The following is an 18,495-nucleotide window of genomic DNA, read 5'->3' on the forward strand; positions in this document are numbered from 1 at the left end:
TGAGAGTCTCAGTTTCAGCTGCAGAGAATAATCACATCAAGGAGGAAGATGAACCCACTACAAGTCAGCCTTCCTCGGCAATTATCTGGTTTCATAGAGCAAGTGTATGATTCCAGTACCTATATAATTCACATTTGTAACAGATATTGTCGCTTACCGCCACACCACCCTGAATAAGCCCCACCTTGTCTTATCTCGGAAGCCAAGCAGGGTTGGGTCTGGTTTGTACTTCAATGGGAGACTGCTTGGGAATACCAGGTGCTGTAAGCTGTTTCTCTTCTCTCTACCACCTGCATGTGTTTTGTTGCAACGTCTGATCACCCTGTGACACATGAGGAAGTTGGTCATCTTCAGCTGCTGCTGCTTTGTTGGCAGACACGAAGTGATCTGAGAGTCTCAGTTTCAGCTGAAGAGAATGATCACATCAGAGAAGATGATATGCCCACTACACATCAGCCTTTCTCGGCAATTATCTGGTTTCATAGAGGAAGTGTATGATTCCAGTACCTATATAATTCACATTTGTAACAAATATATTTGCTTACTGCCACACCACCCTGAATAAGCCCCACCTTGTCTTATCTCGGAAGCCAAGTAGGGTTGGGCCTGGTTAGTACTTAGATGGGAGACTGCTTGGGATTACCAGGTGCTGTAAGCTTTTTGTCTTCTCTTGACCACCTGCATGTCTTTTGTTGCAACGTCTGATCACCCTGTGACACATGAGGAAGTTGGTCATCTTCAGCTCCTGCTGCTTTGTTGGCAGACATGAGGTAATCTGAGAGTCTCAGTTTCAGCTGGAGAGAATAATCACATCAGAGAAGAAGATGTGCCCACTACAGATCAGCCTTTCTCAGCAATTATCTGGTTACATAGAGGAACCGTATGATTCCTGTACTTATATAATGCACATTTGTCAGACACATTGTTGCTTACGGCCACACCACCCTGAACATGCCCGACCTCGTCTGATCTCGGAAGCCAAGCAGGGTTGAGCCTCCTTAGTACTTGGATGGGAGACAGCTTGGGAATACCAGGTGCTGTAAGCTTTTTCTCTTCTCTCTACCACCTGCATGTCTTTTGTTGCAACTTCTGATCACCCTGTGACACATGAGGAAGTTGGTCATCTTCAGCTGCGGCTGCTTTGTTGGCTGACACGAAGTGATCTGAGAGTCTCAGTTTCAGTTGCAGAGAATGATCACATCAGAGAAGATGATTTGCCCGCTACACATCAGCCTTTCTCGGCAATTATCTGGTTGCATAGAGGAACCGTAGTTGGCAGACACGAAGTGATCTGAGAGTCTCAGTTTCAGCTGCAGAGAATAATCACGTCAGGGAAGAAGATGTGCCCACTACACATCAGCCTTTCTCAGCAATTATCTGGTTACATAGAGGAACCGTATGATTCCAGTACCTATATAATGCACATTTGTCAGAGACATTGTTGCTTACGGCCACACCACCCTGAATAAGCCCGACCTCGTCTGATCTCGGACGCCAAGCAGGGTTGTACCTGGTTAGTACTTGGATGGGAAACAGCTTGGGAATACCAGGTGCTGTAAGCTTTTTCTCTTCTCTCTACCACCTGCATGTCTTTTGTTGCAACGTCTGATCACCCTGTGACACGTGAAGAAGTTAGTCATCTTCAGCTGCTGCTGCTTTGTTGATAGACACGAGGTGATCTGAGAGTCTCAGTTTCAGCTCCAGAGAATAATCACATCAAGGAGGAAGATGAACCCACTACAAGTCAGCCTTTTTCGGCAATTATCTGGTTATACAGAGGAAGTGTATGATTCCAGTACCTATATAATGCACATTTGTCACCGATATTGTTGCTTACGGCCACACCACCCTGAATAAGCCCGACCTCGTCTGATCTCGGAAGCCAAGCACGGTTGGGCCTGGTTAGTACTTGAATGGGAGACCGCTTGGGAATACCAGGTACCTTAAGCTTTTTCTCTTCTCTCTACCACCTGCATGTCTTTTGTTGCAACGTCTGATCACCCTGTGACACATGAGGAAGTTGGTCATCTTCAGCTTCTGCTGCTTTGTTGGCAGACACGAAGTGATCTGAGAGTCTCATGTTCAGCTGGAGAAAATTATCACGTCAGGGAAGAAGATGATTTGCCCGCTACACATCAGCCTTTCTCGGCAATTATCTGGTTGCATAGAGGAACCGTATGATTCCAGTACCTATATAATGCACATTTGTCAGAGACATTGTTGCTTACGGCCACACCACCCTGAATAAGCCCGACCTCGTCTGATCTCGGACGCCAAGCAGGGTTGTACCTGGTTAGTACTTGGATAGGAGACAGCTTGGGAATACCAGGTGCTGTAAGCTTTTTCTCTTCTCTCTACCACCTGCATATCTTTTGTTGCAACGTCTGATCACCCTGTGACACGTGAAGAAGTTGGTCATCTTCAGCTGCTGCTGCTTTGTTGATAGACACGAGGTGATCTGAGAGTCTCAGTTTCAGTTGCAGAGAATGATCACATCAGAGAAGATGATTTGTCCGCTACACATCAGCCTTTCTCGGCAATTATCTGGTTGCATAGAGGAACCGTATGATTCCAGTACCTATATAATGCACATTTGTCAGAGACATTGTTGCTTACGGCCACACCACCCTGAATAAGCCCGACCTCGTCTGATCTCGGACGCCAAGCAGGGTTGGGCCTGGTTAGTACTTGAATGGGAGACCGCTTGGGAATACCAGGTGCCTTAAGCTTTTTCTCTTCTCTCTACCACCTGCATGTCTTTTGTTGCAACGTCTGATCACCCTGTGACACATGAGGAAGTTGGCCATCTTCAGCTGCTGCTGCTTTGTTGGAAGACACGAAGTGATCTGAGAGTCTCAGTTTCAGCTAAAGAGAATAATCACTTCAGGGAAGAAGATGTGCCCACTACAGATCAGCCTTTCTCAGCAATTATCTGGTTACATAGAGGAACCGTATGATTCCTGTACTTATATAATGCACATTTGTCAGGCACATTGTTGCTTACGGCCACACCACCCTGAACATGCCCGACCTCGTCTGATCTCGGAAGCCAAGCAGGGTTGAGCCTCCTTAGTACTTGGATGGGAGACAGCTTGGGAATACCAGGTGCTGTAAGCTTTTTCTCTTCTCTCTACCACCTGCATGTCTTTTGTTGCAACGTCTGATCACCCTGTGACACATGAGGAAGTTGGTCATCTTCAGCTGCTGCTGCTTTGTTGGCTGACACGAAGTGATCTGAGAGTCTCAGTTTCAGTTGCAGAGAATGATCACATCAGAGAAGATGATTTGCCCGCTACACATCAGCCTTTCTCGGCAATTATCTGGTTGCATAGAGGAACCGTAGTTGGCAGACACGAAGTGATCTGAGAGTCTCAGTTTCAGCTGCAGAGAATAATCACGTCAGGGAAGAAGATGTGCCCACTACACATCAGCCTTTCTCGGAAATGATCTGGTTGCATAGAGGAACCGTATGATTCCAGTACCTATATAATGCACATTTGTCAGAGACATTGTTGCTTACGGCCACACCACCCTGAACATGCCCGACCTCGTCTGATCTCGGAAGCCAAGGAGGGTTGGGCCTAGTTAGTACTTGGATGGAAGACCTCTTGGGAATACCAGGTGCTTTAAGCTTTTTCTCTTCTCTCTACCACCTGCATGTCTTTTGTTGCAACGTCTGATCACCCTATGACACATGAGGAAGTTGGTCATCTTCAGCAGCTGCTGCTGCTTTGTTGGCAGACACGAAGTGATCTGAGAGTCTCAGTTTCAGTTGCAGAGAATGATCACATCAGAGAAGATTATTTGCCCGCTACACATCAGCCTTTCTCGGCAATTATCTGGTTGCATAGAGGAACCGTATGATTCCAGTACCTATATAATGCACATTTGTCAGAGACATTGTTGCTTACGGCCACACCACCCTGAAGAAGCCTGACCTCGTCTGATCTCGGACGCCAAGCAGGGTTGTACCTGGTTAGTACTTGGATGGGAGACAGCTTGGGAGTACCAGGTGCTGTAAGCTTTTTCTCTTCTCTCTACCACCTGCATGTGTTTTGTTGCAACGTCTGATCACCCTGTGACACGTGAAGAAGTTGGTCATCTTCAGCTGCTGCTGCTTTGTTGATAGACACGAGGTGATCTGAGAGTCTCAGTTTCAGCTGAAGAGAATAATCACATCAAGGAGGAAGATGAGCCCACTACAAGTCAGCCTTTTTCGGCAATTATCTGGTTACACAGAGGAAGTGTATGATTCCAGTACCTATATAATGCACATTTGTCACCGATATTGTTGCTTACGGCCACACCACCCTGAATAAGCCCGACCTCGTCTGATCTCGGAAGCCAAGCAGGGTTGGGCCTGGTTAGTACTTTAATGGGAGACTGCTTGGGAATACCAGGTGCTGTAAGCGTTTTCTCTTCTCTCTACAACCTGCATGTCTTTTGTTGCAACGTCTGATCACCCTGTGACACATGAGGAAGTTGGTCATCTTCAGCTGTTGCTGCTTTGTTGGAAGACACGAAGTGATCTGAGAGTCTCAGTTTCAGCTGAAGAGAATAATCACGTCAGGGAAGAAGATGTGCCCACTACACATCAGCCTTTCTCAGCAATTATCTGGTTACATAGAGGAACCGTATGATTCCTGTACTTATATAATGCAAATTTGTCACAGACATTGTTGCTTACGGCCACACCACCCTGAATATGCCTGACCTCGTCTGATCTCGGAAGCCAAGCAGAGTTGGGCCTGGTTAGTACTTGGGTGGGAGACTGCTTGAAAATACCAGGTGCTGTAAGCTTTTTCTCTTCTCTCTACCACCTGCATGTCTTTTTTTGCAACGTCTGATCACCCTGTGACACATGAGGAAGTTGGTCATCTTCAGCTGCTGCTGCTTTGTTGGCAGACACCAAGTGATCTGAGAGTCTCAGTTTCAGCTGCAGAGAATAATCACATCAGGGAAGAAGATGTGCCCATAACAAGTCAGCCTTTCTCTGCAATTATCTGGTTACATAGAGGAAGTGTATGATTCCAGTACCTATATAATGCACATTTGTCACAGAAATTGTTCCTTACGGCCACACCACCCTGAATATGCCCGACCTCGTCTGATCTCGGAAGCCAAGGAGGGTTGGTCCTGGTTAGTACTTTAATGGGAGACTGCTTGGGAATACCAGGTGCTGTAAGCGTTTTCTCTTCTCTCTACCACCTGCATGTCTTTTGTTGCAACGTCTGATCACCCTGTGACACATGAGGAAGTTGGTCATCTTCAGCTGCTGCTGCTTTGTTGGAAGACACGAAGTGATCTGAGAGTCTCAGTTTCAGTTGCAGAGAATGACCACATCAGAGAAGATGATATGCCCGCTACACATCAGCCTTTCTCGGCAATTATCTGGTTGCATAGAGGAACCGTATGATTCCAGTACCTATATAATGCAAATTTGTCAGAGACATTGTTGCTTACGGCCACACCACCCTGAACATGCCTGACCTCGTCTGATCTCGGAAGCCAAGCAGTGTTGGGCCTGGTTAGTACTTGGATGGGAGATCTCTTGGGAATACCAGGTGCTGTAAGCTTCTTCTCTTCTCTCGACCACCTGCATGTCTTTTGTTGCAACGTCTGATCATCCTGTGACACATGAGGAAGTTGGTCATCTTCAGCAGCTGCTGCTTCTTTGTTGGCAGACACGAAGTGATCTGAGAGTCTCAGTTTCAGCTGCAGAGAATAATCACATCAGGGAGGAAGATGTGCCCACTACAAGTCAGCCTTTCTCGGCAATTATCTGGTTACATAGAGGAAGTGTATGATTCCAGTACTTAGCAGCCACCACCCCAAGGCCCCTAAGGGACCCCGCCCCACACAGCAAGACAGCCCCACCCGCAAGCCCCCAAAACTGCCCTCCAAGCCCGACACACAGTCCCCCCCAGCAATGACCAACCCGGTCCCCACGACCCGTGAGACCACCAGACGCCCAAAGCCACACAGCCCCCCCCCAGCACACACCCAACCGCCCAGAGCGACGGGACAGCAACCCACCACCACCACTATGTGATAAAGCTAATCAGCGGGGACCAGAGAGAATGAAATTCAGCCAATTGATGTTTTGAGGAGGCAGACATTGTTTCCATGCTAATATAATCTAAAACAACATTTCTAAACTGCTTAATACACAGACTGTTTTTCGCTTTCCAGTTCATGAGAATAGTTTTCTTTGCGATACATAACACTGCGAGGACCATGCAAACAAGCAGAGAAAAAACAAACACACAAACAAACAAAAACAAGCACAAGTAGTGGCAATCGCATACAACACAACTGTGCATATAGATGACCTGAGGCGACATGGTAATACATCAACTGCTACTGGACTAATGAATGTGTATTGTGTGTGTGTGTGTGTGTGTGTGAGAACATGCAACACCCATGGCACAGGACCTACATGATAACCGTTCTTACTTATGAGTGTATAAGTGTACACGGCCACAATCCACAGCCCCCCCAAGCAATCAGAAACAGGCAGAGAGGCCCACAAGACCCAGGCCACCAGCAGCCCCCACGGAGCACAGAACCCAGGATGCCCACCGCAGGGACAACCACGCATCCACCCAGAAGACAGCAGTGGAAGCCCCCGGACAGAGCCCCCATAAGCATAGGGCAGAGGCGCCCGGGAGCCAGGGGCAACAGCCCACCGACCCCACCAGGCCCCAGCCGCCCAGACATGGGCCGTGCACCGGACCCGGCCCCAGGAGCCCGAGCGCCCCAAAACCCCCCGGCAGAGGCCCCACCCAATACCCGGGAGGGCCAAGCGCCCCAGACAGCCACGCAGTGGGTCAGCGCCTGCCCCAGTGCCCCTGGCCAAGAGCCCTGGCAGTCAGGACGTGCCCACAGGTGGGTGAAGTCGCGAGGAGTGGGGAGAGGCAACGCCGCCCCCCCATTGGGAGAAGCACAGGCAGGCCAGGCGACAGCAAGTCCCAGACCCAGGCCCAATCATCACCACACACACTTTCACGTCCCATACATCCACACGTCATCCCTCCCTTGACTCCGCTGGGGTCTAGCACAGTGGGCACACCATGGGGCCAGCAGCCCCCCAGCCACCACAGACCCTGAACCAGCAGAATAATTAATTCCTCCTGGCCACTCCTTCCCGAGCAGCAACCAGGAAGCAGGGGTGTGAGAAGACCCCTCCCCTCACCCTTCTGGCTCTTCAATATTTTCTAATAGTGAGCGATTAAAATTGAGGGGCAGCCAACCTTGTAGAACTGGGAGGGCGGCCCTCTGGGCAGCCTACATACCCAAAGAGCCCCGTCCACCAGATGCCACTCAGTGCAACCACCCCCCAAGACGTAATGTGTGTGTGTGTGTGTGTTTGATAAGTAGTGATGTCTAAGGTGTAATTAAAACAGGGGCGGGGAACTGCAGAGTGCAGCCAAGGGGACCACCTACGTGGCCCCATCCACTACACCCCACAGAACACACACGCCCCCCAAAACCCTTCATGTGTGAGTGTGTGCTGTGTACAGGAGCCAAAAGGGAGAGGGTATGGGGATATACACCGGGAGAGCTACTCTCCCCCGGAGAGGGCAGCCAGGGACTGGCAGCAATAGGCACCCCCGCTACCTGGGACCCAGCACAGGGCAGGAGGGCCTGATGTCCACCAGGCTCGGGGCCTGCAGCGACCATATTCCGGGAGCTACTGTACCCCCAGAAGGTACCCACCCCGCCCCACCCCACTCAACCCAACCCCACCCCACCCCGGAGGACCTCTACAAACAAACACACAAACAACAACAAACAAACCACCCGGTCACACCAGACGCAGCAGCCCGGGCCTGAGACCCACCATCACCCTGGCCCCCCCCCATCAGGGGAAAAGCAACCCCCCCACCGCACGCCCCAACACCCTAAAGAAAACAACCACCTGCGGACACCCTGGAGGTCCCAGAGCAACAAGCCTGGCACCAGGACCTGCACTAACCCACCCATACTGTGGCATGTCCAGGGCAACCCAGCCCCCCCGGGCGCAAGGCAGCGCCCAGCCACCAGGGCCCAGGCCCAGCACCACCACCCACGCCAGAGCGGCCCAGCCACCCGGTATAGAGCCAGCAGCCACCACCCCAAGGCCCCTAAGGGACCCCGCCCCACACAGCAAGACAGCCCCACCCGCAAGCCCCCAAAACTGCCCTCCAAGCCCGACACACAGTCCCCCCCAGCAATGACCAACCCGGTCCCCACGACCCGAGAGACCACCAGACGCCCGAAGCCACACAGTTAATCAGCCGGGACCAGAGAGAATGAAATTCAGCCAATTGATGTTTTAAGGAGGCAGACATTGTTTCCATGCTAATATAATCTAAAAGAACATTTCTAAACAGGTTAATACACAGATTATTCTTCACTTTCCAGTTCATGAGAATAGTTTTCTTTGCGATACATAACACTGTGAGGACCATGTGTGCTGAGTTAATTTCCATGTTGATGTTGTCTAAGTCACCCAGCATGCAGGAATGCTACACTTTAGCCACGTTGATAGGTCCGTACACACTTCAAACCAGAACTTCTGGACAGGCGCACAAAACCACAAAGCGTGTGCATAATCATCAGGTGTGTTATCTGTGCAATGTGAGCAGATGTTAGAGTGTGTTAGACCCATCCTGAACATCCTTTGTCCTGTATAGTGTGTTCTATGAAGAATTTTGTATTGTATGAGCTGTAAATTAGGATTTCGAGTCATTCTAAAGGTGTTCAAACATATTTGTGGCCAGAAGCTGTGTGGTTCATCTATTGGGCTAGGTTTAAACCATTTTGATATATACTGTAACCTATTGGCTAAGGAATAGCGCTGAAAATGAGGTAAATCTAATCAACCACTTTCCTTGGTTTTCTGTAGCGTTTTTAAACTAATACGTGGTGGTTTGTTTTTCCACAGAAATTTGGAGATGCATTAATCTAGTGACTTAAACCAAGTAGCAGATGGTTTTATGGGGATCATTGAGAACAAATAGTTAACTTTTGGTAGTATCATCATTTTAATGGTTGTAACTCTCCCCATAAGTGATATAGGTAAGGACTTCCAACGAGAGAGATCGTCCTCTACTGTCTTTAATAATTGCACATAATTTAGCTTTGTTAGCTCTGAGAGCCTGGAGGAAATGTTTATGCCTAAATATCTAATATTTCCTGACTGTAAAGTGATCGCAGGTATATTCTGGACCCTACAGTTAATGGGCAGAACTGTGGTCTTAGACCAATTGATAGAGTAGTCAGAAAGTGCTGAGAATTTATTTATGAGTGTGATCGTGTGAGTGAGAGATGTCTGTGAGTTGTGGAGGAAAAGTAATACATCATCAGCATAAAGACTTATTTTATGCTCAATATTTTGGGGTTGGATGCCTTTAATATTTCTATCTTGTCTGATAGCAGCTGCAAAAGGTTCGATGAAAATAGCAAAAAGTGATGGAAGAAAGTGGGCAACCCTGTCTTGTACCTCTCTGCAGACTGAAGCTTGGAGAAGTTTGATCATTTGTCCTGACACTTGCATTTGGGGAGCTTTATAATATCCTTATCCAGTTGATGAAGTGTGACCCAAACCCGAATTTTTTTAATGCTGCGAATAAAAATTTCCAGTTCACTCGATCAAATGCTTTTTCTGCATCTAGAGAGACTATTGTGGTTTCCAGGTTGTCGATGGTAGAATAGTCTATGAGATTAATTAGCCTGCGAGTGTTTGTGGATGATCGTCAACCCTTTATGAAACCTGTCTGGTCAGGATGTATTATAAGTGCAGTTATTTTTTCTATTCTTTTGGCGAGGGCTTTACAAATTATTTTGAGGTCTGCATTTATTAGAGATATTGGGCGGTAGCTGGATGGAAGTATGGGGTCTTTTCCTGGTTTCTGTAGCAGGATAATGTTAGCAGAGTTCATGTGTGGGGATAATCTGCCATTCCGCTTAACTTGTAATACCATTTTGTGAAATGCAGTGCCAAAACAGTCCACAATTCTTTGTAGAACTCTGCTGGAAAACCATCTGGTGGCCACCCGGGGCTTTGTTACTAGGCATATGTTGAAGGGCTTCATGGAGTTCTCCTATTGAGAGAGGTGAATCCAGAGCCATTGCCTGTTCGGTTTGTAATTTTGGAAGGTTGATATTACTAAGAAACTGATCTATGTTACTGTCTGATGGATCATTTTGTGATGAATATAAGGTTTTATAGAAGTCCCTAAAAGCATTGTTGATTTCATGGGTGACATTTCTTTTTCAGTCTTTAACAGAAGTGATTGTTGTTTTCTCTTTATTTCTCTTTAGAAAATGGATTTTGGTGTCTGAAATATCCCTCATCAAGGAACTGCTAACTATGAATTCCTTCACTTAAACCAAGTTAAAACTGCTTTGTCCTTCATATTTATCCACGTCTACGCTGGTTTCAATGATAAACTTCTTTATATTACCTTATATGAGAAAGAACCACACTTGTTCTTCTAGAATCCGAAATTCGCTTTCTTTCAAGGAGATAGTGAAGATTTCAGATATTGCCATAAAATGAATTGCTTCACTCAAACCAAGTTAAAACTGCTTTGTCCTTCATATTTGTCAATGTTTAAGATGGTTTCAAACATAAATTTCTTTTTATAATCTTGTATGAGAAAAAAACACATGTTTGAGCAATACACTCCTTATGAGGAGTAATGCACGTTTCAGGATTTTGCTGTAAAATGAAATCCTTCACTTCAACCAAGTTAAAACTGCTTTGTCCTTCTTATTTATCCACGTCTACGCTGGTTTCAATGATAAACTTCTTTATATTACCTTATATGAAAAAGAACCACACTTGTTCTTCTGGAATCCGAAATTCGCTTTCTTTTAAGGAGATAGTCAAGATTTCAGATATTGCCATAAAATGAATTGCTTCACTCAAACCAAGTTAAAACTGCTTTGTCCTTCATATTTGTCCATGTTTAAGCTGGTTTCAAACATAAACTTCTTTTTATAACCTTGTATGAGAAAGAGCATCCCTTACGTTTGAGCAATACACTCCTTATGAGGAGTTATGCACGATTCAGGATTTTGCTGTAAAATGAATTCCTTCACTTCAACCAAGTTAAAACTGCTTTGTCCTTCTTATTTATCCATGTCTAAGCTGGTTTCAAGTATAAACTTCTTTATATTACCTTATATGAGAAAGAACCACACTTGTTCTTCTGGAATCCGAAATTCGCTTTCTTTTAACGAGATAGTCAAGATTTCAGATATTGCCATAAAATGAATTGCTTCACTCAAACCAAGTTAAAACTGCTTTGTCCTTCATATTTGTCAATGTTTAAGATGGTTTCAAACATAAATTTCTTTTTATAATCTTGTATGAGAAAAAAACATGTTTGAGCAATACACTCCTTATGAGGAGTAATGCACGTTTCAGGATTTTGCTGTAAAATGAAATCCTTCACTTCAACCAAGTTAAAACTGCTTTGTCCTTCTTATTTATCCATGTCTAAGCTGGTTTCAAGTATAAACTTCTTTATATTAACTTATATGAGAAAGAACCACACTTGTTCTTCTGGAATCCGAAATTCGCTTTCTTTTAAGTAGATAGTCAAGATTTCAGATATTGCCATAAAATGAATTGCTTCACTCAAACCAAGTTAAAACTGCTTTGTCCTTCATATTTGTCCATGTTTAAGCTGGTTTCAAACATAAACTTCTTTTTATAACCTTGTATGAGAAAGAGCATCCCTTACGTTTGAGCAATACACTCCTTATGAGGAGTTATGCACGATTCAGGATTTTGCTGTAAAATGAATTCCTTCACTTCAACCAAGTTAAAACTGCTTTGTCCTTCTTATTTATCCATGTCTAAGCTGGTTTCAAGTATAAACTTCTTTATATTAACTTATATGAGAAAGAACCACACTTGTTCTTCTGGAATCCGAAATTCGCTTTCTTTTAAGTAGATAGTCAAGATTTCAGATATTGCCATAAAATGAATTGCTTCACTCAAACCAAGTTAAAACTGCTTTGTCCTTCATATTTGTCCATGTTTAAGCTGGTTTCAAACATAAACTTCTTTGTATAACCTTGTATGAGAAAGAACCACACTTATGGTTGAGCAATACGCTCTTTATGAGGATTTAGCTGTAAAATGAATTCCTTCACTTTTTTCCCTTGTTCTGTTCAGCATTATGGCAGCAGAATTGTGAATACCTTTTATGCCAAACTGATTTGCTTTGCCAAGGGAAGTTTTATAAATGTAAAGCTCCCCTTGATGCCCATTTATTTATTTCTTGTTATATATAACATGTAATGGAACTGAACCGGACCGGGGGAAAAGGAAAGAAGAGGAAACAGAACAAAAAAAAGAAACAAAAACCAGACAACCAGCTGCTACACCTGTAAAAAAACAAAACAGACAATAATCCATGGTCTCTGTTGCGAATCCAGCCTTTGCGCCACCAGGAGCACCTGAAAGCAGACAAGCAGAGAACAAACAAACACACAAACAAACAACAACAAGCACAAGTAGTGGCAATCGCATACAACACAACTGTGCATATAGATGACCTGAGGCGACATGGTAATACATCAACTGCTACTGGACTAATGAATGTGTGTTGTGTGTGTGTGTGTGGGGGGAACATGCAACACCCATGGCACAGGACCTACATGATAACCGTGCTTAGTTATGAGTGTATAAGTGTACACGGCCACAATCCACAGCCCCCCCCAAGCAATCAGAAGCAAGCAGAGAGGCCCACAAGACCCAGGCCACCAGCAGCCCCCACGGAGCACAGAACCCAGGATGCCCACCGCAGGGACAACCACGCATCCACCCAGTAGACAGCAGTGGAAGCCCCCGGACAGAGCCTCCATAAGCATAGGGCAGAGGCCCCCCGGGAGCCAGGGACAACAGCCCACCGACCCCACCGACCCCACGGACCCGGGCCCCAGGAACCCAAAACGCCCCAAAACCCCCCGGCAGAGGCCCCACCCAATACCCGGGAGGGCCAAGCACCACAGACAGCCACGCAGTGGGTCAAGCGCCTGCCCCAGCTTCCCTGGCCAAGTTACTGGGAGTCAAGACGTGCCCACAGGTGGGTGAAGTTGCGAGCAGTGGGGAGAGGCAACGCCGCCCCCCTATTGGGAGAAGCACAGGCAGGCTAGGCGACGGCAAGTCCCAGACCCAGGCCCAATCATCACCACACACACTTTGACGTCCCATACATCCACACATCCACACGTCCTCCCTCCCTTGACTCCGCTGGGGTGTAGCGCAGCGGGCACACAGCGTGCTGTGTACAGGAGCCAAAAGGGAGAGGGGTATGGGGATATACACCGGGGGACTGGCTGCAATATGCACCCCCACTACCTGGGACCCAACACAGGGCAGGAGGGCCTGATGTCCACCAGGCTCGGGGCCTGCAGCGACTGTATCCCCAGAAGGTACGCACCCAACCCCACCCCACTCAACCCAACCCCACCCCACTCCGGAGGACCTCTACAAACAAACAAACAAACAACAACAAACAAACCACCCGGTCACACCAGACGCAGCAGCCCGGGCCTGAGATCCACCATCACCCAGGCCACCCCCCCAACAGGGGAAAAGCACAACGCCCACCGCACGCCCCAACACCCTAAAGAAAACAACCACCTGCGGACACCCTGGAGGTCCCAGAGCAACAAGCCTGGCACCAGGACCTGCACCAACCCACCCATACTCCATGAAGCCCTTCAACATATGCCTAGTAACAAAGCCCCGGGTGGCCACCAGATGGTTTTCCAGCAGAGTTCTACAAAGAATTTTGGACTGTTTTGGCACCTGCATTTCACAAAATGGTATTACAAGTTAAGCAGAATGGCAGATTATCCCCACACATGAACTCTGCTAACATTATCCTGCTACAGAAACTAGGAAAAGACCCCATACTTCCATCCAGCTACCGCCCAATAACTCTAATAAATGCAGACCTCAAAATAATTTGTAAAGCCCTCGCCAAAAGAATAGAAAAAATAACTGCACTTATAATACATCCTGACTAGACAGGTTTCATAAAGGGTAGACGATCATCCACTAACACTTGCAGGCTAATTAATCTCATAGACGATTCTACCATCGACAACCTGGAAACCACAATAGTCTCTCTAGATGCAGAAAAAGCATTTGATCGAGTGAACTGGAAATTTTTATTCGCAGCATTAAAAAAATTCGGGTTTGGGTCACACTTCATCAACTGGATAAGGATATTATATAGCTCCTCAAATGCAAGTGTCAGGACAAATGATCAAACTTCTCCAAGCTTCAGTCTGCAGAGAGGTACAAGACAGGGTTGCCCACTTTCTCCATCACTTTTTGCTATTTTCATCGAACCTTTAGCAGCTGCTAACAGACAAGATAGAAATATTAAAGGCATCCAACCCCAAAATAATTGAGCATAAAATAAGTCTTTATGCTGATGATGTATTACTTTTCCTCCACAACTCACAGACGTCTCTCACTCACACGATCACACTCATAAATAAATTCTCAGCACTTTCTGACTACTCTATCAATTGGTCTAAGACCACAGTTCTGCCCATTAACTGTAGGGTCCAGAATATACATGCGATCACTTTACAGTCAGGAAATATTAGATATTTAGGCATAAACATTTCCTCCAGGCTCTCAGAGCTAACAAAGCTAAATTATGTGCAATTATTAAAGACAGTAGAGGACGATCTCTCTTGTTGGAAGTTCTTAGCTATATCACTTATGGGGAGAGTTACAACCATTAAAATGATGATACTACCAAAAGTTAACTATTTGTTCTCAATGATCCCCATAAAACCACCTGCTACTTGGTTTAAGTCACTAGATTCATGCATCTCCAAATTTCTGTGGAAAAACAAACCATCACGTATTAGTTTAAAAACGCTACAGAAAACCAAGGAAAGTGGTGGATTAGATTTACCTCATTTTCAGCGCTATTCCTTAGCCAATAGGTTACAGTATATATCAAAATGGTTTAAACCTAGCCCAATAGATGAACCATGGATAAATATAGAACAAGCATTGTGTGATAATCTGGAAATCTCTGACCTGCCACTTATTAGTCAAAACGTAAAAAAATCACAAATGTTTTAAAAGCATTAACATCAGCACCTCTCTGACAGCCTGGTGGGAATTTCTAAAAATAACAAAGTCTTCACTTGTCCCGTGTAAGCTTACACCCATCTGGAACAATCCTGACATCCTGCAAAACAAAAAAATGCTAAACTTTACTCTGTGGAAGATCAAAGGAATCAAACATCTGGAACATATAATCCAAAATGGAAATTTTATTTCATTTGATGAGCTCATATCACAACATGAGATAGGCAGCAATAAATTCCTAGAATATCAACAACTTAAGTCTATAATAAGAAAGAAATATATCCTCCACCAACCAGACTTACAACTCCCGATTAGGGTAGCAGAATTTCTAAGCATCTGCACCCCAAAACTACTATAAAAAATATATAAAGTATTGTGAGGGAGAAAGTGGGCAACCCGGTCTTGTACCTCTCTGCAGACTGAAGCTTGGAGAAGTTTGATCATTTGTCCTGACACTTGCATTTGGGGAGCTATATAATATCCTTATCCAGTTGATGAAGTGTGACCCAAACCCGAACTGGTAGAACTGGGAGCACGGCCCTCTGGGCAGCCTACATACCCAAAGAGCCCCGCCCACCAGATGCAACTCAGTGCAACCACCCCGCAAGACCTAATGTGTATGTGTGTGTTTGATAAGTAGTGATGTCTAAGGTGTAATTAAAACAGGGGTGGGGAACTGCAGAGTGCAGCCAAGGGGACCGCCTACGTGGCCCCATCCACTACACCCCACAGAACACACACGCCCCCAAAACCCTTCATGTGTGAGTGTGTGCTGTGTACAGGAGCCAAAAGGGAGAGGGGTATGGGGATATACACTGGGAGAGCTAGTCTCCCCCAGAGAGGGCAGCCAGGGACTGGCTGCAATAGGCACCCGCTACCTCGGACCCAACACATCAGGACATCAAGAGGGCCTGATGTCCACCAGGCTCGGGGCTTGCAGCGACCATATTCCGGGAGCTACTGTACCCCCAGAAAGTACCCACCCCGTCCAACCCCACTCAACCCAACACCATCCCACCCCGGAGGACCTCTACAAAAAAACAAACAAACAACAACAAACAAACCACCCGGTCACACCAGACGCAGCAGCCCGGGCCTGAGACCCACCATCACCCAGGCCCCCCCCTCAACAGGGGAAAAGCACCCCCCCCCCCACCGCACGCCCCAACACCCTAAAGAAAACAACCACCTGCGGATACCCTGGAGGTCCCAGAGCAACAAGTATGGCACCAGGACCTGCACCAACCCACCCATACTGTGGCATGTCCAGGGCAACCCAGCCCCCCCGGGCGCAAGGCAGCGCCCAGCCACCAGGGCCCAGGCCCAGCACCACCACCCACGCCAGAGCGGCCCAGCCACCCGGTACAGAGCCAGCAGCCACCACCCCAAGGCCCCTAAGGGACCCCGCCCCACACAGCAAGACAGCCCCACCCGCAAGCCCCCAAAACTGCCCTCCAAGCCCGACACACAGTCCCCCCCAGCAATGACCAACCCGGTCCCCACGACCCGAGAGACCACCAGACGCCCAAAGCCACACAGCCCCCCCCCAGCACACACCCAACCGCCCAGAGCGACGGGACAGCAACCCACCACCACCACTATGTGATAAAGCTAATCAGCGGGGACCAGAGAGAATGAAATTCAGCCAATTGATGTTTTGAGGAGGCAGACATTGTTTCCATGCTAATATAATCTAAAATAACATTTCTAAACTGCTTAATACACAGACTGTTTTTCGCTTTCCAGTTCATGAGAATAGTTTTCTTTGCGATACATAACACTGCGAGGACCATGCAAACAAGCAGAGAAAAAACAAACACACAAACAAACAAAAACAAGCACAAGTAGTGGCAATCGCATACAACACAACTGTGCATATAGATGACCTGAGGCGACATGGTAATACATCAACTGCTACTGGACTAATGAATGTGTATTGTGTGTGTGTGTGTGTGTGTGAGAACATGCAACACCCATGGCACAGGACCTACATGATAACCGTTCTTACTTATGAGTGTATAAGTGTACACGGCCACTATCCACAGCCCCCCCAAGCAATCAGAAACAGGCAGAGAGGCCCACAAGACCCAGGCCACCAGCAGCCCCCACGGAGCACAGAACCCAGGATGCCCACCGCAGGGACAACCACGCATCCACCCAGAAGACAGCAGTGGAAGCCCCCGGACAGAGCCCCCATAAGCATAGGGCAGAGGCGCCCGGGAGCCAGGGGCAACAGCCCACCGACCCCACCAGGCCCCAGCCGCCCAGACATGGGCCGTGCACCGGACCCGGCCCCAGGAGCCCGAGCGCCCCAAAACCCCCCGGCAGAGGCCCCACCCAATACCCGGGAGGGCCAAGCGCCCCAGACAGCCACGCAGTGGGTCAGCGCCTGCCCCAGTGCCCCTGGCCAAGAGCCCTGGCAGTCAAGACGTGCCCACAGGTGGGTGAAGTCGCGAGGAGTGGGGAGAGGCAACGCCGCCCCCCCATTGGGAGAAGCACAGGCAGGCCAGGCGACAGCAGGTCCCAGACCCAGGCCCAATCATCACCACACACAGTTTCACGTCCCATACATCCACACATCCACACGTCATCCCTCCCTTGACTCCGCTGGGGTCTAGCACAGTGGGCACACCATGGGGCCAGCAGCCCCCCAGCCACCACAGACCCTGAACCAGCAGAATAATTAATTCCTCCTGGCCACTCCTTCCCGAGCAGCAACCAGGAAGCAGGGGTGTGAGAAGACCCCTCCCCTCACCCTTCTGGCTCTTCAATATTTTCTAATAGTGAGCGATTAAAATTGAGGGGCAGCCAACCTTGTAGAACTGGGAGGGCGGCCCTCTGGGCAGCCTACATACCCAAAGAGCCCCGTCCACCAGATGCCACTCAGTGCAACCACCCCCCAAGACCTAATGTGTGTGTGTGTGTGTGTGTGTTTGATAAGTAGTGATGTCTAAGGTGTAATTAAAACAGGGGCGGGGAACTGCAGAGTGCAGCCAAGGGGACCACCTACGTGGCCCCATCCACTACACCCCACAGAACACACACGCCCCCCAAAACCCTTCATGTGTGAGTGTGTGCTGTGTACAGGAGCCAAAAGGGAGAGGGTATGGGGATATACACCGGGAGAGCTACTCTCCCCCGGAGAGGGCAGCCAGGGACTGGCAGCAATAGGCACCCCCGCTACCTGGGACCCAGCACAGGGCAGGAGGGCCTGATGTCCACCAGGCTCGGGGCCTGCAGTGACCATATTCCGGGAGCTACTGTACCCCCAGAAGGTACCCATCCCGCCCCACCCCACTCAACCCAACCCCACCCCACCCCGGAGGACCTCTACAAACAAACACACAAACAACAACAAACAAACCACC

At 47.8% G+C, this 18,495-nt stretch overlaps 12 pseudogenes; all 12 read left to right on the forward strand.

The window, feature by feature from the left end:
- The first annotated feature begins 927 nt into the window (after positions 1 to 927).
- Positions 928 to 1,046, forward strand: LOC140292974 (5S ribosomal RNA; annotated as a pseudogene).
- Positions 1,047 to 1,443: 397 nt separating this feature from the next.
- On the forward strand, positions 1,444 to 1,562 carry LOC140291953 (5S ribosomal RNA; annotated as a pseudogene).
- Positions 1,563 to 1,831: 269 nt separating this feature from the next.
- LOC140266328 (5S ribosomal RNA) lies at positions 1,832 to 1,950 on the forward strand (annotated as a pseudogene).
- A 272-nt stretch (positions 1,951 to 2,222) lies between these two features.
- LOC140290004 (5S ribosomal RNA) lies at positions 2,223 to 2,341 on the forward strand (annotated as a pseudogene).
- Positions 2,342 to 2,610: 269 nt separating this feature from the next.
- LOC140300846 (5S ribosomal RNA) lies at positions 2,611 to 2,729 on the forward strand (annotated as a pseudogene).
- Positions 2,730 to 2,998: 269 nt separating this feature from the next.
- LOC140292975 (5S ribosomal RNA) lies at positions 2,999 to 3,117 on the forward strand (annotated as a pseudogene).
- A 397-nt stretch (positions 3,118 to 3,514) lies between these two features.
- On the forward strand, positions 3,515 to 3,633 carry LOC140282224 (5S ribosomal RNA; annotated as a pseudogene).
- A 272-nt stretch (positions 3,634 to 3,905) lies between these two features.
- LOC140295052 (5S ribosomal RNA) lies at positions 3,906 to 4,024 on the forward strand (annotated as a pseudogene).
- Positions 4,025 to 4,293: 269 nt separating this feature from the next.
- Positions 4,294 to 4,412, forward strand: LOC140299171 (5S ribosomal RNA; annotated as a pseudogene).
- Positions 4,413 to 4,681: 269 nt separating this feature from the next.
- LOC140317645 (5S ribosomal RNA) lies at positions 4,682 to 4,800 on the forward strand (annotated as a pseudogene).
- Positions 4,801 to 5,069: 269 nt separating this feature from the next.
- Positions 5,070 to 5,188, forward strand: LOC140291003 (5S ribosomal RNA; annotated as a pseudogene).
- Positions 5,189 to 5,457: 269 nt separating this feature from the next.
- Positions 5,458 to 5,576, forward strand: LOC140299356 (5S ribosomal RNA; annotated as a pseudogene).
- The last annotated feature ends 12,919 nt before the right edge of the window (positions 5,577 to 18,495 follow it).

The sequence above is a fragment of the Leuresthes tenuis genome, unplaced genomic scaffold (genome assembly GCF_036924035.1).
Source record: "Leuresthes tenuis unplaced genomic scaffold, fLeuTen1.0.hap1 SCAF_1, whole genome shotgun sequence".
Classification (NCBI taxonomy): domain Eukaryota; kingdom Metazoa; phylum Chordata; class Actinopteri; order Atheriniformes; family Atherinopsidae; genus Leuresthes; species Leuresthes tenuis.